This window comes from Megascapheus bottae, chromosome 37 (genome assembly GCF_031878675.1).
Source record: "Megascapheus bottae isolate mThoBot1 chromosome 37, mThoBot2.hap1, whole genome shotgun sequence".
NCBI lineage: Eukaryota > Metazoa > Chordata > Mammalia > Rodentia > Geomyidae > Megascapheus > Megascapheus bottae.
The window spans coordinates 5,920,482-5,945,809 of NC_143545.1; the positions used below are offsets into that span (position 1 = coordinate 5,920,482).

The following is a 25,328-nucleotide window of genomic DNA, read 5'->3' on the forward strand; positions in this document are numbered from 1 at the left end:
TCTTTCAGCTTCATTTTAGTCTTGTGTGTGTGTGTGTGTGTGTGTGTGTGTGTGTGTGTGTGTGTGTGTGTATGTGATCTCTGTCTCCCTAGAAACAGGTAATTCTCTATCACCATACTATAGTGCTTTCGCTTGATCCTCTGCTTCAGCTTTCCAAAAATGAGGTAAAATCCTGGAACTCACTTTCTTTTACTAAGTTTTTAACATAGTTTCTATTGTAATTAATAGAAGGGCTACATTGTATTCACCAGTTAAAAGGTACATTACTTCACAAACATTGATACCCTTTCTCATGTCATGGTCCCCACGTCCTTTCTCAAGCCCCCACCCCTCATCTTGTTTTCTCCATTTCCATATCCTATTTCAAATAAACAAATAAGCATATATACAGTCTATCAGATAACAGAAAAATACTGTACCAATATGAGATAACCAATGGAGAGGAAAGAGATGAGTGGTAACATAGTACATTAAGGATAACAATCACTCATTATATGGCTTTTAATACTACATCCTGGTGAACCTTTCATTAGGCTTATACTGTAGGTCCTTATGTATCTAGTTTTTGCTCTATTGTATATCGCTGCTAGGAGAGCCCAAGGTTTCTACTGATTATGAAAAATGAGGGAAACCTTTGAAACTATGATCCTTTGAATCTGGCTTATTTCACTTAATATGATTTTTTCTAAGTCTTTCCATTTCCTTACAAATGAGGTGATGTCTTTATTTCTAACAGCACCATAGAATTCCATTGTGTATAAATACCACATCTTGTTGACCACTCATCAACTGAGGGGCATCTGGGTTGGTTCCATATCTTTGCTATGGTAAATAATGCTACAATGAACATTGTTGTGCTAGTGGATTTAGTATGCCCTTGTTTCTGTATGATTGGGTAAATTCCAAGAAGTGGAATTGCTGGTTCATAGGGGAGCTCTGTGTGTAGTCATTTGAGGAACTGCCATACTGCTTTCCATAGTGGTTGAACGAGTTTGCACTCACACCAGCAGAGTAGTAGTGATCCCTCCTGTCCATATCCCCACCAGCAACTTTTTGTTACTAGATTTCTTAATCCTGGCCATTCTAACTGGAGTGAGGTGGAATCTTAGTTTTGTTTTGATTTGCATTTCTTTTATGGCCAGATATGTTGAGCATTTCTTCATGTGTCTCTAGGCCATTATTATTTCTTCTTCAGAGAAGACTCTCTTTATGTCTTTGGCCCATGGGATTTTTGTTACTTTGGAGATTAGTTTTGGAGTCATTCAATTTTTTGGGCTGTTGATATATTTTAGATATGAGGTCTTTGTATGTTGTATGGTGAGTGAAGATATTCGCCCATTCTGTAGGCTTTCCATTTAACTTGCTAGCTACGTCCTTTACCCTGCAGAAGCTCTGCAGTTTAATGTAGTCCCATTAATCTAGACTTTCTCTGATTTGTTGTATTTCTGGGTCCTTTTTCAGAGAGTTTCGGCCTATGCCATGGAGACCTACAGTACCTCCTACTGCTTTTTGTCAAGTTTTCAGTGTATCTGCTTTTAACTCAAGGTCTTTGATTCCTTTTCAATTCATCCTGGTGCAGGGTGACAAAGAACAATCCAATTTTAGTTTTCTACAGGTTCATAACCAGTTCTGGCAGTACCACTTGTTGAAGAGGCTGTCATTCTTTCATTCTACATTTTTGGCATGCTTATCAAAGATTGGATCGCCACAGGTCTGTGGGATGATATCCAAGTCCTAAGTTGTATTCCATTGGTGCAGCTCTTGTCCCAGTATCAAGCTGTTTGGGTTGCTATAGCTCTGTAATACAGTCTAAGGATTGGTACTGACATACTTCCAGTGCTGTTGTTTCTGCTGAGAATTGTTTTTGCTATATGGGTCTTTTATTACGCCATATAAAATTTTGGATTGCCACATCTATTTCCTTAAAGAATGGCATGGTGGTATTGATGAGTATGCAGTGAATTTGTAGATAGCCCTGGGCAAGTTTGTCATTTTCATGATGTTAATTCTTCCAATCCAGGAGCATGGGAGGTTTTTCTATTTCCTAAGTTCTGCTTTAATTTCGTATTTCAGGGTTTTAAATTTTTCATCAGAAGTTCCTTTACATACTTAGTTAAGTAATTCCTAGGTACTTTATTTTCTTGGAGGCTAGTGCCAAAATAGTTCCTATTCTGATTGTTGCCTCATTCCTCTCATTGTTGGCATAGAGGAAGGCAGTTTATTTTGGGGGCTAATTTTATGCCCTGCTACCTTGCCAAAGTTTTGAATCACCACAAACAGCTTGGAAGTGGAGTCTATATGGTTCTTTAAATACAGAATCATGTCATCTGCCAACAGGAATGTTTCACTTCCCCTTTCCTATTTGGATCATATTTATGCTTGCTTCTTGCCTTATTGAACACACTAGGAATTCTAATACTATGTTTAAGAGAAGTTGAGAGACTGGCCATCCTTGTCTTGTTCATGATTTTAGCGGGAATGTGTTTAGTTTGCCCCATTAAGTATTATGGTAGCTGTGGGTTTGTCATACACAGGAGTATTGGATCTTGTCTCAAACCAACAGTTATATATTATACCTTAACAGCTTGGATAAAGAGCAACAAACCAATCCCAATATCAATAGAAGGAATTAATTATTAAAAATCTTTGCAGAATTTAATGAATTTACAGACAAAACACATAGAAAGAATAAACCAAAGAAGGAGTGGCTCTTTGAAATGTTAACAAAATTGACATACCATAAATAAATTATCCCCCCACAATTGGCAGCATACCAAATTAAACAGAATGATTTAAAAGAATGGAAATATCATTAAAAATTTACCAAATACAAACCCTCATATAGGAATATTTTCCAAACCTTTATGCCAACAAATCTAAGCTTCTAGAAGAATTGGATAAATTTTTATGCAATATTGACATACCCCAACTCAACCAAGAAGTCCTAAACCAAATAAACAGACCTATGTAGAGTACTGAAATAGAAATGGCAATAGGAGACCTCCCATCCAAGAAAAGTTCAGGCCCTATGGATTCATAGCTGAATTACATAAGGCCTTCAAATTCGAGCTCACACCAATACTCCTCAAGCTCTTTAATGAAATTGAAAGAGAAGACTTTTTACCAAACTCATTTTATGAAGCCAGCACAACCCTCATCCCAAAACCAAACAGGGACTCATCAAAGAATGACGTCTATAGAACTATATGTATGATGAATGTTGATGCAGAACTTCTCAACAAAATACTGGCCAACCATCTTCAACAACTCATCAAAAAATTATGCACTATGATCAAACAGGATTCATTAGAATAATGTAAAACTGGTTCCATACACAAGTCAGTAAATATAATTCACATCAACAGGAGCAAGTAAAAGAATCACCTAATTATCTAAATAGATGCAGAAAAGCTATTTAATAAGATAAAACATGCCTTCATGCTAAAAGCTCTGGAGAAACTGGGAATCCATGCAGCATTCTTCAGTATAATAATGGATGTGTATGACATACACACAGCTAGCATTATACTTAATGGCAAAAAACTAAAGCCCACTCTATCCACTCATCTTTATGTACTATTAGAATTCCTAGCTAGAGCAATAAGGCAAGATGCAAATATAAAGGGTATCCAAATAGTAAAAGAGGAAGTGAAACTTTCTTCTTTGCAGTTGACATGATTCTATATTGAAAGAATCATATACATTTCACTCACAAGTTGCTTGAGCTGATTTGAAACTTGAGCAGGAAGCAGTGTATAATATTAACCCTCAAAAATCAACTGCTTTCTTATTTGCCAACAATGAGAGACAAGGCAGAAAATCAGAAAAGCAACTCCGTTTGCAATAACCCCAAAGAAAATAAAGCACTTAGGAATTAATGTAACTAAGAATTTAAAGGACCTTTATGATGAACACTTTAAAAAAACTGAAAAAGGAAATTAAAGCAGAACTGAAGAATTGGGAAAACTTCCAATGTTCTGGGATTGGAAGAATTAACATCATGAAAATGACCATCCTGCCAAGGACTATCTACAAATTCAACGCAATACCCATCAGTATTCCAATGTCATTCTTTGCGGAAATAGAAGAGGCAATTCAAAATTTAATATGGGCTATTAAATAACCCTGTATATATTGTTACAATATTTCACCTTGTTATCTGATATATTTTATATATACTTAATTGGTTATTTGAAATTGGATAGGGAAGGGTGGACATCAAGATGAGTGAGGGGGATGGACATGGGGACTATGACATGAGAAAGGGTATCAACATTTGTGAAGAAATGCACCTTCTATCTGGTGAAAATAATGTAACACTTCTATTAATTACAATAAAAATATATGGAAAAAAGACCCTGTATAGCACAAACAATCCTTAGCAGAAAGAACAGCTGGGGAGCAATATCAATATCAATCTTTAGACACTATTACTGAGCTATAGTAAGCAAAATAGCTTGTTATTGCCATATGAATAGGACTGAGGACTAATTTCATAGTAGTGAAGACCCAGAAGGCAACCTCACCTAATCTTTGTTAAAGGAGCCAAAAAATACAATGCAAAAAAGACAGCCTCTTCAACAAGGGGTGCCGGCAGAATTGGTTAAGCACACACAGAAAATTAATGTTGGATCATTCTATGTCACCCTGCATCCGGATCAATCCCAGATGGATAAAAGTCCTTGAGGAAAATCAGATACTCTGAAAACTTTACAAGAAGGAATAGGAGAGACAATGGGTCTAATTGACACAGGTCAAATTTTCTTAATAATGACTCAGAAGTACAACAATCTAGCATGCTAACATCAGGTCACTTCCCTATGTGCTGGTTCTCTTTATAATTTAATAGGTTTTAATTGTTTGTCAGCAGAAATTCAAACATATATGGAATACCTTACATTTGGAAATCTGCATCATGAAATGTTTATCCTCCAGAGTCTTCATGGAAACACCGTTAAGTGATTTAAGTTCATTTTTTCCTCTTAAAAATGTAATTAATGTGTAACTATATTCTGAAAAGGAGTTGAATTATGTTGACCAAAGTGATGTAAATATTCAAATTCAGTGTCCTGTTTTACACATTTTTATGTGTCCAATCACAACCAAACTATTTTGTTTGGGTAGATATGATCCCTTCCTTAGTTATTTAAAAATATAATTAGATAGTTGGATCAATGATAAATAGATATGGATATGTAATAATATGTAAAGATTGTATGTATACATTCCAATGAAAAAATCTTCTAATTATGGAAAACAGAATTCCCTCCTTAGATCTTATAATGTGACTATCTGGAGTTCAGTATAATTTATTATGTCCAAGTGTATATTTTTTTCTTTTCCCACCTACTGTGTTTACTTATACATTTATACAGATATTTTAGATAGAAAACTATGAAGGAAACAATGCAACCAATATATCTGTGGGTCTGGCTTACTTCATATAATATTTTTCCACATCTTTCCATTTCCTTCTGAATGGTGCAGAATCTAACGGAAGTAGGGAATTTCAATATCACCTTTCTTGATCCATTTGTCCTTTGTGGGACTTTATCCTGAGTCCTGGAAGCAATGCTAGCTGCTGAGAAATTCTTAGCCACTATGTTGACTTCAGCTCTATATGCCTCCCACCTTTGCACACCAAAACCAACAAATGTGCTGATTATTTCCTCACAGACCTTTTTTCTCTATGAACACACTTCACACCTTGGAAACTGTAACCAGGCATCCCAGGATACCCTAAATTGTGAATGATCCTCGTTTTTCTAGTACCCATATATTAAAGAGCTAAAACTTAAAGCATTACAATATGGATAACAAAAAAGGAAACATTTTGTTTAGGTAGTAACTTCAAAGAGCTCACAAAATAAAAGCAAGAATTGACAAATGGATTACATCAGACTCTTTAGCACAACAAGTAAACAATATGTGGTATCAGGAACATCATTGTTTCCTTAGGCAATAGTAAATGGATGCATGTGTGGAGGCATCTGCATGTGGAATTCTTATTGAAACCTGCTTGAATCAACTACCAACGTTCTGTAGCTGTTTTGGGCAATGGGTGTGTGAATTGACCATCTGAGTATGATGCACTAATATCTTTGGTTGACATCTCACTACATACAATTTTTTCTACCCATTTCACTGCATACCTAAAATGGCATACTCTGATGCAATCCAGCTGAATCATGAAAATGGCTTTCATGGAAATAGTTTCTGGACACAGACATTAACCAAACACATCAAATATACCCTCCTCCATGGGAGTCACTCTCTGGTGTCTTGGAGGAAATCATAGCACCTGGGATTGTGAAGGAGAATGTGCCAGCATGTTTTCCAACTCGTGTTTTTCTCCTGCATGCAAGTCCAAAAATGCAGAGCCCCAGGGAAGTTGATTACTCATTCTTCCTGGGAATTCCCTATAGGCTTGCACATCTACTTCTACAGCATACATCTCTATCAATAAAAGACATATAAGTACATATACAGAGATTTATGAATACACATGCCTGACCCAGTGGACCCCACTTCCAGCCAGAATTTCAGCTGGGCAGATGATTCAGAGATGTACCATTTGATTCCATACACATTCTTCTTCAGTTTCCTCTCTCTGTCAGTTTCTTGGCTGGCACTAGCTGCTTTTCTACAATGAAGCAGCAAGCACACATGGATGGAGATGTGATGGTTGATGGGTTTTTTGCTCTCTACACTTTGGGAACCAATCGCAGAAACAGTGATGATTCTGGAGATGAACAGTACATTCCGTAAGTACCTCAACATTTCATTTCCATTTGCGGATTTGTTTTGGGGATGGGCATGGCTGATGGAATTCTATGTTTACACACGTATACTCTCTGTATCCTCTACCATCACCTCCTATCCCTATGCAAGGGAAACACCTTAGTTTCGTTATTTTATCTTGAATCTACCTTTAAGTGATTTTCTGCCTGTTTGTTGAAGAGGATCCTTAGTTTCCTTTTGTGTATCATCTTTCCAGGACAGTAAGCTCTTCATAATTTTTACTTGTTTTATCTCCTTTTTGTTTTTGTAGAAGCTCCTCCTTTTTTCTTTTTTCTTGATACTGCATTTTCAAACCATCTCCTTTACTATTTTAATTGAGATTTTATTATAAAGGTGAAATATAGACAGGTTAAATTTATGTAATTCAAGTAAGGAGTGCCTCTTTTTGAACAGTGTCACTCTTTCCTCATTTTCTCCCACTCTTTGACCTCCTAACTCCACTCCACTCCCCACATCAAACTGTAAAGTTCACTTCGAACACAGTGTCTCATATCACTGAGTTGGCTCATCCTTTGACCTACTCTTTCTGCTTGATTATTTCATTCCTTTTACTAACTTGAAGATTGTTATTTCTAGTTCTTTGAGATTCTGTGTAAATTCTTCAGTTTAATGTCCATTCCCTTACTTTCAATTATTTTTATTTTTATTTTATTTTAAGTTTTTAAATCTTTATTGTACATGATGAACAGAGTAGTTACATAATTCAGATAATGAGTATATTTCTTTTTGAGCAGTGTATATCTCTCCTTTATTTTCTGTTATAACCATTCATACTTGACTCCATGCCAAGTTGTACAGTATGTTACCACCATACTATCTAATGTCTGCTGAATTGGTTCACCCTTTGTCCTGCCCTTTCTGTGTTTCACATTCTATTCCCCAAATCAGACCATCTTATTTGCAAGATAAAGTAGAGAAATAAAAACGATGATGAAAGGGAGTAAACAAAAGAAAAAAGATAGGGAAAATATCAGAAAAAAAGAGGAAAAAAGAACAGCAAATAGTACTATAAAAATCTTGCGTTCCTTGAGATGTAGTGCAGATTCTTTAGCTCAGTATCTGTCTGCTTGATTTAACAAAAAGTTACAGTTTCCTGTTATTCCTCCCACCCCGTTTTATATACATATGGTTTTCATTTTCATTTGTTCCAAGGATAAGTTTATTTAATGGAATTTGTCTTGAAAAACAATTCACTATCATAAATTATTTATTTAATTAAGTTGAACACTTTTCTCATTATTATTTTACTATTTAATTATGATACACAAGTGATTCATTTAACTTTCATACTATGTGAATCTTTTCCTCATTAATTTCTGGCCCTCTTACCGTATGTCTGCATGTGTGCTCAATACACTTTCAATGTTACTTTTTAAAATCTGGCTGACTTTGTGTCCCAGAATACTCAGTATGTTGATGAGCAAAGTTTTATCCAGATGTTGAACAAAATATTCTGTGAGTCTGTATGAGGCTATCAAATCTTCAGCTAGTATTTTACTGAGGACTATTCAAATTCCGATTAACATAGTTCAGTGGTTGGATAATGTGTAAGTAAGTACACATTTCAAACTGCAATTTCATCTTGCAAATTTGATCCTTTCATTACATTACAATTGTGTCACTTTTTGTCACTTAGATTCAAGTCTATTGGATGTGATATGTTAAGATATGGCAGCTTTCTTTTAGATTTCATTTGCATGGACTACCCTTTCTTATACTAACTGACGGGCGTGATGGTGAAGTGTGTTTCTTGACATCAAGGTATCCGTTGACCTTGAGTTTTGCTACATTTAGCCATTCTAACTCTTTTTTGGCCATCGGGGCTTGCATTCTGGGTCTGGGCATTGACACACAGTTTTTCACCTCAAGACAACCACCCTACCCTTGAGCCACACCGCCACTTCCAGTTTTCTAGCAATTAACTAGAGATGAGTTCCTGAGCTGGCTTTGAACTTTTATCCTTAGATCTCAGCCCCCAGGATAGTTAGGATGAGAGATGTGAGTCACCGCACCTGGCCATTCTAAATTTATTGGTAGAATTTCTGGCATTTCCATTCACAGTCATGGTTGACAGATCACATCGCAAGACAGCAAATATGTGACTTGTTCTCTGCGTTACCTGAAGCTACTTCCACATTGTTTTAAGAATTGTAATTAATAGAAGGGTTACATTATATTCGTCAGATACCCTTCTCATGCTTTTATCCGCCTTTCCTTCCCGCCTCACCCTTCCCTCAACTTTTTCCCCCTTCCCGATCCTATTTCAAATAAACAAATAAATATACATGTAATATACTGGATAAAAGGTAAGATACTGTAACAATATGAGATAACCAAGGGACAACAAAAATGATGAGAAATAACATAGTACATGAAGAACAACAGTAACACCTCATATGGGTCTTGTTTCTATATCCTGAATGCCTTTTCAATGTGGCATTATGAATGTAGGTTTTGCCCTACTGTAAACCTCTGCTAAGAAAGTTCAAGATTTATATTAATTATGAAAAATGATGGAAACCATTGACCCTATGCTCTTCTCAGTCTGAATTACTTCACTTAATATGCCTTTATCTAAGTCTTTCTATTTCCTTTATGTCGTTCTTTCTGATGGCAGAATAGAATTCCCCTGTTAATAAATACCACATCTTGATGACCCAATCATCTGCTGAGGGGCATTTAGGTTTGTTCCATAGATTTGCTGTGGAAAATAGTCTTGCAATGAGCATCATTGTGCTAATGCATTTAGTATGTCCTTGTTTGCGGACCACTTGGTAATGCCAAGTAGTGGAATTGCTGGGTCATAGTGGAGTCTTTTGAGAAACCACCGTACTGCTTTCCATAGTGGTTGAATGAATTTGCACTGCCAACAATAGTATAGTAGTGAAACCTCCTGGGCACATCCCCACCAGCATCAGTTGTTATATTGCTTGATCCTGGCCATTCTAACTTGAGCGAGATGGAATCTTAGAGTTGTTTTGTTTTGCAATTCTTTTATGGCCAGAAACATCGAGCATTTCTTCATGTGTCTATAGGCCACACTTATTTCTTCTTCAGAGAATACTCTAAGTCTTTGGCCCATCTTTTAATAGGATGGTTGTTTGGAGATTAGTTTTGGAGTGATACAATTTTTTGAGCTTTTGATATATTTTAGATATTAGGACTTTGTTTGTTGTATGGTTAGTGAAGATCTCCTAATCTGTAGGCTTTCAACATTAAAATTCATACCTGGTTGGATACAAGCAATATACTCCTGCAATAACTTCTACTCGGGTAGGTGAGCTACAAATACTATAATTTGAAGGCAGTCCAACTAAGAACTTTTGTGAGACTCTTAAATTAATTTAACCACGGGGAACGAAAGGCTGGGGTTAGTGACACGTGCCTATCTACTGAGGAAGCCGCCGTCCTCACATCTAAGATTACGTTTCTGTTTGAAGTTGAACCTGTCAGAAAATTGTTTGAGATTCTTATCTCAATTGGCCACCAAAATCTCCAGAAGAACCGTGGGTCAAGTGGTAGAGTGCTTCCCTTATGCGAAAAACAGTCTGAGACCGGGAATTTGGCATAGACTTAGATTTGCTTGCCTAGCATGCATGAACACTTGGGTTCAATTCCTCAGTACCACATACACAGAAAAAGCTGGAAGTGGTGCTGTGGACCAAAGAAAGCACCTAGGTCTTCGTTCATGGCTCAAGACTGGGAAAAAAAGCCCAAGGTCAATGCACAGACCCTGATATCAAACCCCAGGAACAGTGTCAAAAAAGTAGACATTAACACTGATTGTTTAGAATAGCAATGATTTAGAATACCATCATAAAATAGAAGTCCCATATTTCTTAGCAAGTTTTTAACACATTTCCTTTTTTTTGCATTTTTTCATTGTAATTAGTAAAAGGGTTACATGATATTTGCCAGATAGAAGGTGCATTAATTCACATACATTGATACCCTTTCACATGACTTGGTACCTGTTTCCCTCCCTCCCACAGCCTCCACCCGTCTTTGGTTTTCCCCCCTTCCCTATCAAATTTCAAATATCCAAATACAAATAAGTTCAATATGTCAGACAACAAAGTGAGATACTATACCAATATGAGATAACCAAGAGACAGCAAAGGAGATGAGAGACAACATACTACATTAAGGACAATAATCATTCATTATATGGCTTTTGTTTCACTATCCTGGAGGTCCTTTCAATTAGCTTCCCATTATATGTTCTTATGTATCAAGATTTTGCTCTATTGCAAGTCTCTTCTAGCAGAGCCCAAGGTTTCTACTGATTATGACGAATGAGGGAAACCATTGAGCCTAAGTTCCTTTGAGTCTGGCTTACTTCACTTAATATGATTTTTTCTAAGTCTTTCCATTTCCTAACAAATGGGGCGATGTCATTCTTTCTGACAGCAGCATAGAATTCCATTGTGTACAAATACCACAAGTTGTTGATCCACTCATCAACTGAGGGACATCTAGGTTGGTTCCATATCTTTGCTATGGTGAATAGTGCTGCAATGAACATGGTTGTGCTAGTGGGTTTAGTATGTCCTTGTTTCTGGGTGGTTGGGTAAATGCCAAGTAGTGGAATTGCTGGGTCATAGGGGAGTTCTATGTTTAGCCTTTTGAGGCACTGCCACACTGCTTTCCATAGTGGTTGAACGAGTTTGCACTCCCACCAACAGTGTAGTAGTGATCCCTCCTGGCCACATCCCCTACAGCATCTGTTGTCATTCGTTTTCCTGATCTTGGCCATTCTAGCTGGAGTGAGGTGGAATCTTAGAGTTGTTTTGATTTGCATTTCTTTTATGACCAGAGATGTGCAGCATTTCTTCATGTGTCTATAGGCCATTTTTGTTTCTTCTTCAGAGAAGACTCTCTTTAAGTCTTTGGCCCATTTTTTAATGGGATGGTTGTTACTTTGGAGGTTAGTTTTGGAGTGATTCAATTTTTTGAGTTGTTGATATATTTTAGATATGAGGCCTTTGTCCATTGTTTGGGTGGTGAAGATCTTCTCCCACTCTGTAGGCTATATCCGTTGCATACAAAAGCTCTGCAGTTTAATGCAGTCCCACTTATCCAGCCTTTCTCTGATTACTTGTGATTCTTGGTCTTTATTAAGAAAGTTTCGACCTGTGCCAAGGAGGCCTAGAGTATCTCCTATTCCTTCCTGTAGAGTTTTCAGTGTGTCAGCTTTTACCTCCAGGTCTTTGATCCATTTGGAGTTAATTCTAGTGCAAGGTGACAAAGAAGGATCCAGCTTTAGTTTTCTGCAGGTGCTTAACCAGTTCTGTCAGCACAACTTGTTGAAAAGGCTGTCTTTCTTCCATTCTATTTTTTTGGCTCCCTTGTCAAAGATTAGGTGGCCATAGGTCTGTGGATTAATATCTGGGTCCTCAGTTCTATTCCATTGGTCTTCAGGCCTGTTCCTGTGCCAGTACCAAGCTGTTTTGAGTATTATAGCTCTGTAATAGAGTCTAAAGTTTGGAATTGAAAATCCTCCAGCGCTATTCTTTCTGCTAAGAAGTGTTTTTGCTATAACGGGGTCTTTTATTATTCCATATGAAATTTTGGATTGCCTCTTCTATTTCTTTAAAGAATGACATTGGGATGTTGATGGCTATTGCATTGAATTTGTAGATAGCTCTTGGCAAGATTGTCATTTTCACAATGTTGATTCTTCCAATCCAGGAGCATGGGAGCTTTTTCCATTTCCTTAGTTCTGCTTTATTTTCCTTTTTCAGGGTATTAAAATTTTCATCAAAAAGGTCCTTTACATTCTTAGTTAAGCTAATTCCTAGGTACTTTATTTTCTTTGAGGCTATTGTGAAAGGAGTTTCTTTCCTGATTATTGCCTCGTTCCTCTCACTGTTGGCATAAAGGAAGGCAGTTGATTTTTGAGGGTTGATTTTATAGCCTGCTACTCTTCCAAAGCATTGAATCAGCTCAAGGAGCTTGGGAGTAGAGTCTATAGGATTCTTTAAATACAGAATCATGTCATCTGCAAGGAGGGATAGTTTTATTTCCTCTTTCCCTACTTGGATCCCCTTTATGCTTGCTTCTTGCCTTATTGCACTGGCTAGGAATTCTAGTACTATGTTAAAGAGTAGTGGAGAGAGGGGGCATCCTTGTCTCATTCCTGATTTTAGAGGGAATGGCTTTAGATTTTCACCAGTAAGTGTAATACTAGCAGTAGGTTTCTCATACACAGCCTTTATTACATTGAGGAATGTTCCATGGATTCCTAGTTTCTCCAGAGCTTTTAACATAAAGGGGTGTTGAATCTTGTCAAATGCCTTTTCCGCGTCTATTGAGACAATCATGTGATTTTTATCCTTGCTCCTGTTGATGTGTTGAATTATATTAATTGATTTGCGTATGTTGAACCAGCTTTGCCTCCCTGTGATGAATCCAGTTTGATCATAGTGTATAATTTTTTTGATGAGTTGTTGTAGACGGTTGGCCAGTATTTTGTTGAGAAGTTTTGCATCGATGTTCATCAAAGATATAGGTCTATAGTTCTCTTTCTTTGATGAATCTCTGTCTGGTTTGGGGATGAGGGTTATACTGGCTTCATAGAATGAGTTTGGTAAGGAATCTTCATTTTCAATTTCGTTGAAGAGCTTGAGGAGTATTGGTGTGAGCTCTGCTTTGAAGACCTTATAGAATTCAGCTGTGAATCCATCTGGCCCTGGGCTTTTCTTAGGTGGAAGTTCTCTAATTGCCATTTCTATTTCAGAGCTTGAAATAGGCCTGTTGAGTTGGCTTAGTTCTTCTTGGTTCAGTGTGGGTATGTTAATAATGGCTAGGAATTCATCCATTTCATCTAGATTCTCAAATTTGTTGGCGTAAAGGTTTGAGAAGTATTCCCTCATGATATTCTGAATCTTGGTAATTTCTGTCGTGATATTACCATTTTCATCTGCGATATTGTTCATTTCGATATGCTCTCTTCTTTTTTTGGTAAGATTTGCTAAGGGCTTGTCAATTTTGTTAATTCTTTCAAAGAACCAACTTCTTGTATTGTTGATTCTTTCTATAGTTTTTTTGGATTCCAAATCATTTAATTCTGCCTTGATTTTAATTATTTGCTTTCTTCTACTGGGATTAGGGTTGGTTTGTTGCTCTTTTTCCAGGAGCTTAAGGTGAGATATTAACTTGTTGGTTTGCAATTTGTCCAACTTGTTGTTGTAGGCACTCAGCGGTATAAATTTTCCTCTGAGTACTGCCTTTGCTGTGTCCCAAAGGAGTTGGTATTGTGTGTGCTCCTTACTGTTAAATTTCATAAACTGTTGGATTTCTGTTCTGATCTCTTCGATGACCCATTGGTGATTCAATAATGTGTTGTTCAGTCTCCATGAGTTACAGGGTTTTTGTTGGTGGAGATGTGTGTTCAGTTCCAATTTGATGCCTTTGTGGTCTGAGAGTGTGCATGGAATAATTTCTGTGTTTCTGAATCTGTCCAGGTTTGTTTTATGGCCTAACATGTGATCTATTTTGGAAAATGTTCCATGTGCTGCTGAGAAAAACGTATATTGTTTTGTTGCTGGGTGGAATATTCTGCAGATGTCTGTTAGATCTAGTTGGTCTATATAGTTGTTCAGTTCTAAGGTTTCTCTGTTGAGTTTTTGCCTTGTTGATCTGTCCATAGGTGAAAGTGGTGTGTTAAAGTCACCGACAATCACTGTATTTCGATCTATGTATGGTTTCAGTGTAAGTAAAGTTTGCTTGATGAACTTTGGAGCTCCGGGATTGGGTGTGTAAATATTTAGGTTCGTTATGTCTTCCTGGAGGAAAGATCCCTTTAGTAGTATGTAGTAACCTTCTTTGTCTTTTCTTACTAATTTTGGTTTGAAGTCTATTTTATCTGATATGAGGATGGCAACTCCAGCCTGTTTATGGGGGCCATTAGCTTGATAGAGTTTATTCCAACATCTCACTTTAAAAAGATGCTTGTCTTTTTGGGTAAGATATGTCTCTTGAAGACAGCAGAACGATGGCTCTTGCTTTTTGATCCAACTAGACAGCCTATGCCGTTTAATTGGAGAGTTGAGTCCATTGATATTGAGAGTTAGGATTGAGAGATATTTATTAGGTTCTACCATTTTTAAAAGCTTTTATTTGGGCCTGTGTCTTGATAGTTCTTGTGGTCCTTAGGTGGTATGCTGTTTAGGTGACATTTCTTTCCCTATATTGCATTTATTTTGGTTTTCTATGTATAGAACATCTTTCAGAATTCTCTGTAGTGTTGGTTTTGTTGCGACATATTGTTGCAGCTTTTCCCTGGAATGGAATGTTTTTATTGTTCCCTCAGTTATGAATGAGAGCTTAGCTGGGTACATTATTCTTGGTTGGTAGTTATTTGACTTAAGGGCACGACATATATGCTTCCAGTCACTTCTTGCTTGCATGGTCTCTGCTGAGAAATCTGGGGTTATTCTGATTGGTTTTCCTTTATAGGTTACTGAACCCTTTTCCCTGGCTGCCTTTAGGATCCTTTTTTGGTTTCTACTGATCCAGTTCGAAATACGATGTGGCGGTGGGATGTTCTTTTCTGGTCAGGTCTGTTTGGGGTTCTAAACGCTTCTTGTATCTGGATGGGTCTGCCCTTCTGGATATTTGGGAAATTCTCTGAGATGATTCCTTGAAGTATATTTCCAATACCATTGACCTCTTTCTCCAGACCCTCCTCAATATCAATTAGCCTTAAATTAGGCTTCCTAATTGTATCTTGGACCTCCTGAAGCACTCTCTCATTTTTCCTTGATTTGGATTGACTCATTTTCTGTTCTTTCTCTATAATAACTAAATTATCTTCAGCCCCGGAAATTCTCTCCACTGCATTGTCTAACCTGCTATCAAAGCTATCTACTTTATTTTTCATCTCCCTTGCTACTAATTGCTCATTTTTGATGCCTTGCATCTCTTCTTTTAGATCATGTATGGATTTCTTTAGCTCCTTGATTTCCATTTGAGTGGTTAGCTCAGTAGCTTTATTTTCTTTGAACATTTGCTGGAGTTCGGTCACCTTTTTATTTGTGGATTCTATGAATTCATCCATCTTTCTTTGAACAGCCTTTATTATGGCCTCCTTTATGACTTCTTCTTTTTTACTTATCACCTTGTTTATGGTTTCCTCTTGTTCAGCTATGGCTTCCTCCCTTATCTCTTTCTTTATATTTTCACATTTTTCATTAATGATGTTTATCAATTGCATTTGGACAGCACTTGGAAGACTCTCCTCTAGGTTTGCCAATGACTGTTCCATTGGCTGTTTACATTGGGTGGGGGAGGTGGGAGGTGTTGTTTCTTGATTTGACATTTTTCTTGAGTTTCTTGTTCTGCCCATTTGAAAATGGGAGCAAGATTAGTACTAAACATGATTATAGTTTTTCAGATATGTCCAACCTAGACCTCTGTAGCTGGCAGACTCTAGATGTTCACAAGTTTTGATTGGTGTTATCACTCTTTCTTTTTGTGCAGTTACGGACTAGTGTAATTATTCACTGATAAGCGATTTATATCCAAAACAATAAGCCTCTCAAACCAATCTGTATTGTCTTTAAGTCCCTCTGAGCCTAGAGAATGATTAATCACCTAGATATACAATGTTGCCCAACAGCCATCAAGTATAGATCCATGTAGTATAAGGGTTGAAAGAGGAGCAGAGGTTCAGAGATAGAGAAATAGAATGAGAGAGGTCAGGGGGTAAGTAGGTAGAGTATTTGAGTACAATGTTTGGAAAGTATTAGAATAAAACTTATGCGTTGCTGCACGACTAGCTCTTAGCCCAACCAGTGGCCTCACAGTGGACCATGGGATGGATCTGCGAGCTTCTGTCTGAGCGTGGTTTTTGGACGTTTTCCTGTGCTGCTTCCAGGGTCGGCCCCAAGCCAAGGGTGTGGGGATTGAGAGTTTCAGGAGCCCTTAGCAGGACCAGCAGGAGTCCCCTCTTTTCCCAGGGGCGGGGCCCAGCTGGGGACGTGGGCTCCAAGGGCGGAGCTGCGCCTTTTTGGTTGTCAGAAGGGGAGCTTGACTGCTGGTTGGCCCTTCAGATCCCTGCTGTGTTTCCACTGCTTTGTCAGAGTCTGTGACTGTGGGGGGGGCCCTCTGTGGTGTCTTGCTCAGGATTCCCAGCTGGAGGTTGCCCCGCTCGAGAATTGAGGGGGGGCAGATGCTGGCTCCTATTTACCCGCACCCCCTACCCACTGTTGTAAGTCAGGGTCCCAAAGCGCTCCACTCTCCAGATCCAGTGGCCTGGGTCAGGAGCCTGGTGGGCGGCTGGGAGCTGGGATAGCTCCGCCTGCCCTGGTGGGGTGCTGAGTCTTAGGGTCTGCCAGCTTGTCAGTCTCCAGTCAGAGGGCTAGGGGTTGAGCCCGTTGGGCGGGTGGGAGTTGGGGCAGCCCCGCCTCCCTTGGTGGGGTGCTGGGACTTATGGATAGCCCGCCTGTCAATCTCCAGTCAGTGGCCTGAGGGAGGGGGCTGTTGAAGGGAGGGACAAGATTCTAAATTCCTTGCCCCCCTGCTCCCGCCAGTCTTTCTTGGGCGGGGTGTTGGGGTCTGAGTTAAGTTCTATTGCTTGGCACCCGCTCCACTTTCCCGATGTGTTTGGGGATGCGCTGTATTACTCACGCCTCTGCGTCCGTCTGCGGGAGCTCCTCGGTGGTGGGGAGTGTTTCACTCCCCTGGGGTCTCCGCCGCAGCCTGTGTTCTGCGTCTGGGTTCCACCGCTTGCTGTTCTGGTTCCGCGTCTGGGTTCCGCTGCTTTCGCCGTTCGCTGGCCTGGTTCTGTGCTGGTTTCTGCAGCCGTTGGGCTCCCAGCCTGGTGGCCTCCACTGCCGCCACTTTTCGTGGGTTAGAGCCGGTGCCCGCCCCCGCTTTCCCCGCGTGGAGCCGGTGCCCGCTCAAGCCGCTTTTAGTGGCTTGGTCGGTTTAACACATTTTCAAAGTAACACAGGAATCACTTCATGTGGTTGAAATGTTTATTTTGCTTCATTGTGTGGAGGCTTCATTCAGTGGTTAGTTGGTCTACTATTTTAAGCATCTTCAAGGAATCCTTGAATGAGCCTGTGTGAGAAGATTCTCACTTCATGGCCACTAGAAAGTAAGACGATATTATGGCTTGGCCTAGTGGTAGAGTGCTTGCCTAGCAAGTAAGTTACCACATACACACAAAAAGCCTGAAGTGGTGCTGTGGCTCATGTGCTAGAACACTTGCATTGAGAAAGTTCAAGGATAATGCCCAGTCCCTGAAGTCAAGCCCCATGATTGGCAATAAACAAGAAATAATATGCTTAATGGAACATTATGTTAAAACGATATTTTTTGGAGTATTATGTAAAATTCTGAGCAATTACTGACACATATCTAATTTTCTTCAGCCTATTCACTCTGTCTGCAGTGAGAGTTGTGGTTCTGGATTCAGAAAATCTCCTCAGGAGGGAAAGGCTGCCTGTTGCTTTGATTGCACATTATGCCCAGACAATGAGATTGCTAATGGAACAGGTAAGCTCATGTCTTAGGGGGAAATTCATACTGTCTCCTAGTATCCTCATCCATGCCAGTCAATACAAATTCATAATTGCAGATTCAAATTCTTCCTCCTTCACTTAGTAATTTAATTGTGACAGTGGTTGCTACTTCTCTTCGGGGGAAAAAGAAGACATGGGCTCTGATTTACATGTAGGATTTTTTCTGGTCTTTTGTATGTATGTTTACTCAACTACTCAGTAATGTAACATTAACTTCTATCACATTACATGCAAAGAATTTTTAAGAACAAATCTATATCTTCAAGATTCCCTTTGAACTACAAAGAAAACACAGATTTTACACATATTTACTTCCTATTACTTAGAAATCTTGGGGCAGCAGTGCAAGTATTCTGGGTTGGGTTGATTTAAGGATCAGGCACAGAGTCGGGAGTTTGGCCTAGTGGTAGAGTACTTGCCTAGCATGTACAAAGACCCAGGTTCAATTCCTTGGTACCACATACATAGAAAGGCCTGAACTGGTGCTGTGGCTCAAATGGTAGAGCTCCAGCCTTGAGGAAAGCCCAAGGAAGTGCTCAGGCCCTGAATTCAGACTCCAGGACTGAAAAAATAAAAAAAATCAGAATCAGGCACAAGTATTGTGCATAGCATGACTGTATATCTCCAAAGAGTGAATTGATTATCTGTTTCCGTACAGATGACTAGAAGAGACAAACATAACAACTGGAAGGAAGAACCACAGTGTGCTACAGTGACACAAGAACATGCAAGGTTTCCTCCACAAATGTTTCTTTTTTTGCCAGTGCTGGCCCTTGAACTCATGGACTGGACAGTGTCCTTGAGTTTCTGAAATTCAAGGCTCGGTTTCTACCATGGTAGCCAAAGCACCACTTCCATTTTTTCCAGGTATGTGGTCCTAAGTTATCAAACCCAGAGCTTCATGCATATTTGGCAGGCACTGTACCACTAGGCAACACTCCTGGCCCCAAAATATAAAATTTTGAATGAGGGTTGGACTTGTGTACATAAGTCTGAGAGTTATGTCCGCATGAAGAAGAAATGAAATAATTTGTAGGGTATTGAAAATGGCAGTAATATGAACAATCATCACTGGCAGTAAAGAGTTTCACTCAGACTAAAATATGAGAATGTAAGAATTAGGGTAAGTACATGAAGAATGCATAAAAGTAATACTGAGCATATCTGGTAATATTTACTTTATGCTACTAAATTTTCACATGTAAGACTGTTTGCTTTTTAAGTACTTAAAAGGGACTAATGAGAATTTGATTTTCTTATGAGATTTGCATCAGTGTGTGCAATGCCAACAAAATTTGCTGACACAGGATGCCAAAACAGTATGCCAACACAGAGAGGAATCAATGCTTCCAAGAGCTGCAAGTTTCTTGCCTTATGGAGAACCTTTGGGGGTGGCCTTGGCTTGCATGGCTCTTTATCTACACTCACAGCAGTTGTTCTGGGGTATTTGTGAAATATAAGAACACTGACATTGTCAAGGCTAATAACCAGGCTCTCAGCTACATCCTGCTCATCTCCCTCATCTTCTGCTATATCTTTTCCTTGCTCTTTATTGGCCATCCCAACACAGTCACCTGCATTGCACAGCAAACCATATTTGGAATTGTGTTCACTGTAGCTGTTTCTGCTGTCTTGGACAAAACTATAAGTGTAGTTCTGGCCTTTAAGGTCAGTCTTCCAGCAAGTAGGATGAGGTGGCTACTGGTATCGGGGCTCCTAACTTCATCATTCCCATCTGCACCCTGATCCAGGTGACTCTCTAAGGAATTTGGCTGGGAAACTCTCCTCCCTTCATTGACACAGATGCATACTCTGAACATGGTCACCTCATCATCTTATGTAGCAAGGGCTCCCTCACTGCTTTTAAATCTGTCTTGGGATACCTGGGCTCCCTGGCCTTGGCCAGCTTCACTGGGGATTTCTTTGCCAGGAACCTGCCTAACACCTCAATGAAGCCACGTTCCTGACCTTCAGAAAGCTGTTGTTCTGCAGTGTCTGGCTCACTTTCCTGCCTATTTACCACAGTGCCAAAGGGAAAGTCATGGTGGCTGTAGAGGTCTTCTCTATCTTGGCCTCCATTGCTGGGCTTCTGGCCTGAATCTTTGCCCCCAAGTGCACATCATTTTGTTAAGGCCAGACAGAAATTCTCTGCATGGCTTCTGGGACAGAAGATATCTTCAAGGGGCCAGGAGTTTGGCCTAGTGGTTAAAGTGCTTGCCTAGCATGCATGAAGACCCGGGTTCGATTCCTTGGTACCACATATACACGAAAAAAAGCCAGAAGTGGTGCTGAGGCTCAAGTGGTAGAGCTCTAGCCTTGAGAAAGTCCAAGGACAGTGCTCAGGCCCTGAGCTCAAGCCCAGGACTGGCAAAAAAAAAGAAGACATCTTCAAACAAATAGACCCTCTTAAGCCGAAATTTAAGTATTTGACCAAATATACTCATTTGTGTTCTTGGAATCACTTCAACATATGAGTAACATTCATTTCTCTAGTAATGGTACAGTCACAATTAGTAGCCAGAGCTAGATAAATGTGAATTTTTTCTGTATTTTTTGTTTTTTTCCATTTGCTCTTTATTAACCTTCCATCTCCTTTCATCTTCACTATTATATTTTGTGTGTGTGGGTGTGGGTGTATTGTGTGTGTGTATGTGTGTGTATGTGTGTGTGTGTATGTGTGTGTGTCTGTGTGTGTGTGTTCATGTGCGTGTATAATAGGGCTTGAACTTGGCCTGTGTCGCTATCCCCTCGGCCGGCAAGGAAGACTCAACAAGTGAGACTTCTTCTCGAGCAGCAGTTTATTCAGCAAGCTTACAGCTATGCCAGGTCGACCCCGACTTCCTCAATACCCTGGGCTTTTATAGGCCCATCCTCCAATCACGTTTGCTTTCTTACAATTCTATAGCCAATAATATAAGTACACCTCTATAGTACATTCTAAACAAGTAGTAATATGGCATTACACATACTTCCAATCATGCATAAAGCTCATGAACAATCACATCTTTTCCTGGAAACTTTCAGACAAACAACTCAGTGGCGCAACTACAAAGGCGGATGCCAGCGCCATCTTGTAATGGCGAATGTAATAGCTCTCTACATCTCCCCCTTTTTTCTTTTGGCTGAAAGTATAGAGAATTCGAGTAGGAATTCAGAGACTGGCCAGATCTCCAAACGCCTTCCCTATTTTCTCATACTGAGGGTAAGGGATCATGCCTGTCTTAGGTTGGAGAGATGCCTCTTGGTTCTTACCCGTCTTCAACATCCGATACTCGAGCATTGGAGTCTGTCTTAGGTTGATACCAAGACCAATCTCTACTCTTACCCGTCTTTGACTACTGATCCAGCATACCCAGCCACACTTGCGGGGATTCTTGTTGCTGAAGAGCCATAAGAGCTTGTTTAATGACCATGTGATCACGTTTTCTTTGTCTGATAATTTGTCTGCGCAAAACCAAAACAAACCAACACAACAATCCTAATCCAACACATAAAATAACAATTAAGGACACGCTCCCAGCCCATTCTTTAACCCAACCAAGGGATTGAGAAATCCAATCTACCAATTCTCCCACAGTAGCAATGTTTACACGGGTGGAATTAACAATCATAATTTCATGCCGTAATTGATTAGTAAGATTTTCAAACTCTTGAGTCCAAGATCCTTGAAGCATACGACCCAATTCCCGGGATAAATTTGCAGCACAGGAAAGATTATAATAATCCAAAGAAGTAATACATAAACCAGATGTGGTTCCTACACACATTAATTGAGCAAATTGAAACATATAATCCATTTGTTCTTGCAACAAGTCCACTCTTTGATTTAAAATCATAAGTCCTCGGGCCAAATGCTGATTCACTTGCACTTGAGTATCCATAGCTTGTGAAACCGCTTCGGAAAGTGTATTTACAGCAGTCGCAGTCTGAATGGAGGTAACCATAGCGGCAGCAGATGCAACAGCAGTTGCAATCAACGAAGACACCAAAATAATCAAAGCAGTCACTCCAAAATCACGTTTTGATCTTCTTTTCAATTTCACTATTAAATTCTTTTCAGAAGCTTCTACTGGAATAGGAATAAAAGTAGGCATACGCATAACCACAGCAGAATCAAACTCACTAACATTCCAGTACTGACTTAAATATCATACAGTAGAGGAACAATTTATAATTCCATCAACAACATCAAATGAATTAAAAATAACAAACATAAAAGGAAACCATACACATACAGGGGTAGGGCCATAACTGCCATTAAATGCACAATAATCTAGGGTAACATTATTTCTTGGTGCCATAGTTGTACAATGACATGGAGTTGATGCCTTAGTTGTACAAGAACACGAAGTTGAACTGGGGCAACATGGCCCTGAACCGGGACAGACCATCATAAAATCACTTTTAATGGTACTATTACAATGCCTAACCTCTCCTCCATTAATAAAAGCCAAAGCATTACTAACACTACAAGCATATTTCCCACAAATTAGCCAAACATCAAAAGGATTCTCAGTATCTTCATCTGCTGTTTGAAAAATATAATCACGTCTACATGGAGCATGGGTAAAATTCCCAAAATCAGCAATAGCAGGGGAAAAACGAAAACCAGAAGCAACATGAGCATATCTAGAACTCTGACAACCTGTCCACTCCCAGGGCCACCAAGCACCGCTAGTACATTTTGGAAACAATAAAGGAAAACTTTTTGTAGATCCATATTGAATTTCCCCAATTTTCACATGATCTCCATAAGATGGAACATACCCCGAATATCCCACCAATCCTTCCTTTTGAGTTAGCGTAGAAACTGTTGTCAAATCACCATTTGGCTGGGGATAAAACATTCCCATATTTTGTCGAAGAAGAATTATACAGGCACTCAAATTCATAAATAAAGTAAAACACAAGGTTCGAGTTAAATTCAAACTTAAGGAAAAATTTCCACGTCCAGAATCATAAGGAATAGAAGGTAATTTCAAGGATCTGTTAGTGGTGAATATATATGGATATACTTTGGAAGTACTAGTCACTGGCATTGGCAGGGGGAACGTCTTCATTATTGCCCACAGTACTCGAGTCTCCATCAGTGGCCACAACAGCATCATCAGTAGCAGCAGCATCGACAGGATTTTCATGACGCTCATCCTTCTGCACTTTCCTCACCAAACGTTCCGGCACCCAAATAGGATCTTGTGATTTCTGTGAAAACACACAAACAGCTCCTCGTACCCAAGAGAGCACGGGGTCTGGCCCATTCCATTGGCCAGTTAATACATCCTTCCGTTTTACAAATCCTTTATGCAATCCTATAGCTGGTGAAACATGTCTATCAGCGGCAGAATGGCCTTGAATATCCAAATTTAAAAAATTTAAAGTAAAGAGGACTAAGGAAATTCTCTCTTTAGGTGTCCTCTTATGTCCAATTCCCTCCTTTTGTTTTTGTAAATAAATTTTTAAGGTGCGGTGAGCATGTTCCACGATACCTTGTCCTTGAGGATTATAAGGCAGTCCATGTGACAACTGCGCTCCCATGTTTTGGCAAAATTGAAGGAATTGTCTGCTAGTATAAGCAGGGCCATTATCAGTTTTTAATAGATAAGGCATGCCCCAGGAAGCCCAAGCTTCCAGGCAATGAGTAATTACATGATGAGTTGTCTCTCCACTTAAAGGAGTGGCATGAATAATTCCTGAACATGTATCAATTGAGACATGTAAAAATTTCAACTTTCCAAACTCCATAACATGGGTGACATCCATTTGCCAAATTTTTAAAGGAAGAAGACCATGAGGATTAACACCCAATGACGCAACCGGTAGGTGGGTAACACATTTTGGACAATTTAACACAATTTGTCTGGCCGCTTGCCGGGTTAACTTAAACTTAGATTGTAAAGTACGGGCATTAACATGAAAATGACTATGAAATTCCTGAGCTTGTCGTTCCGGGGTAAAAACAGTAAAGGCCATTTGCACACATGTGCACTTATCCACTACATCATTACCCAAACTAATTGGTCCGGGTAATCCTGTATGGGCATGTATATGAACTGGAAAAAATGGAGCTTTGCGGGCACAAATTAATTCCTGCAATTGTGCAAATAATTTATAAACACTACTACTTTTGCTGATAACCCCAGCAAGTTCTAAACTTTTCAAGGCATTTACTACATAAAGGGAATCAGAAATAATATTAAAAGGAAAGGGACAATTCTGAAATACAGCAATAACAGCTTGTAACTCCACCTTCTGTGCCGATCCAGGTTGAAAGTGACATAAAACTGGTTGCTGTCCTTCAATTAAATAGGCCCCTAATCCATTCTTAGAGCCATCGGTAAAAATATTAACTGCTCCAATAATAGGTTGTTTTGCTGTAACTACCGGAAAAACCACGGGATGTTCTTTAAAAAACTGTAAAAAAGGACTCTTAGGATAATGATTATCTATTTTTCCTGTAAACATACAATTTAAAATAGCCCATTCATCGATGGTGGCACTTAAAACTTGAATTTGATCAGAAGTATAAGGAACTATAAGAAGATTAGGTTGACAACCAAAGTGTTGTATACTAAATTTAATACCCAAAATGGACAAATTTGCAACGGCTGTGGGATAGTATTCAATTGATTTTGCAGGTGACAATTTAGGGTGAACCCACGCCAAAGGTCCAGTCTGCCACAAGACTCCTGAAGGCTGTTTAAAAGAAGCCAAAATAATTAAAGAAATTTCTAGTCCTGGTTCTATTCTTTGTAAAAATGCTGAATCTAATCTTTCTTCCAAGACTTCTAAAACTCTTCTGGCTGCAGGGGTTAACATTCTTGGTGAGTCTAAGGCAGAATCACCTTGTAATATATCGAATAAGGGCTTTAATTCACTGTTGCTCATAGGGAGGGAGGTTCTAATCCAATTAATATCTCCCATCAATTTTTGGAAGTCATTTAAGGTCTTAAGGTTGTCTTTTCGTAGTTGTCATTTTAAAGGCCTTACTTTTTGAAA

The 25,328-nt window shown here is 39.2% G+C and overlaps 1 pseudogene; it reads left to right on the plus strand.

Moving 5' to 3' along the window:
* The window catches only part of LOC150042148 (vomeronasal type-2 receptor 116-like), a 42,024-nt pseudogene extending 21,490 nt beyond the window's left edge, over nt 1–20,534 (plus strand).
* Nucleotides 20,535–25,328: the final 4,794 nt, after the last annotated feature.